The sequence below is a fragment of the Branchiostoma belcheri genome, unplaced genomic scaffold, assembly GCF_001625305.1.
Source record: "Branchiostoma belcheri isolate BF01 breed outbred unplaced genomic scaffold, Haploidv18h27 scaffold46, whole genome shotgun sequence".
Taxonomy (NCBI): domain Eukaryota; kingdom Metazoa; phylum Chordata; class Leptocardii; order Amphioxiformes; family Branchiostomatidae; genus Branchiostoma; species Branchiostoma belcheri.
In genome coordinates, this window is record NW_017804087.1 from 1,400,024 (window position 1) to 1,400,927 (window position 904).

The following is a 904-nucleotide window of genomic DNA, read 5'->3' on the forward strand; positions in this document are numbered from 1 at the left end:
GCAAATTACATGTATTCTTGAATCAGGGAGCTTCATTGCTTGAATGCAATTTTCAATTCAGTAAAGATAAAATCTTATAACTTTGAACCCCCACTGTTGTATGGAATCTGTCCATTGCATATTGGTAAAAAAAGGCCTAGGTGCTTTGCACATCAAACCATAGAGTGTTGCACTAACATAATCAAGGGAAGAAAGGACTACAGTTGCACAGTACCCAATGGAGATGGATTGATATGCATAAAAAAGCACTGTATTATAATGTTGATACGCACATGAATGTTATGGGGGAGGGGGGCATAATTTTGAAAAGATAACTTTGCAAGTGTGCACCATCTTACAGCAAAAACAGCTAACTATGCAGACGACAAAAATGTATTACCGTAAAATCTCCAGCCATCAACTTAAAAACACCAGTGGAAAAAAGAATAAGATTTTGTTTTTAATTTTTTAAGACTTGCATAATTTTTTATCTTGCCCCCCTCCCCCTCGAGCTCTCGTATTTCCTCAGAGGAAATTCGCAAAAATTATTTGCAGGGACGGTATAAAACTAAGCATAAACATTTACACATTATACTTACGAATCGTGTGTCTCTCTTGCCCATTTTGCTTCACTCGGGGCTTCAAATAATTAGGGGAAATCGACGAACGACGTCGCAAACACCACTATGCCTGACAGTCCAACATGGCAGTATTCTTCTTGGTTGCCTCACGGTCTCACAGCGACACCTAGCGGCTGCAATGATCTACCTTCACGGTCTCACAGCGACATTTGTCTAAATAGCGATTTGTCTCCAAACTGCAGGGTCATATTTATCCGTGGCTGACGTAACTATGACGTAACTGTGTAGTACTGCAGTGTGCACACTGGCATTTGTGATGAATCTTTGTGCAAAAATACTGAATT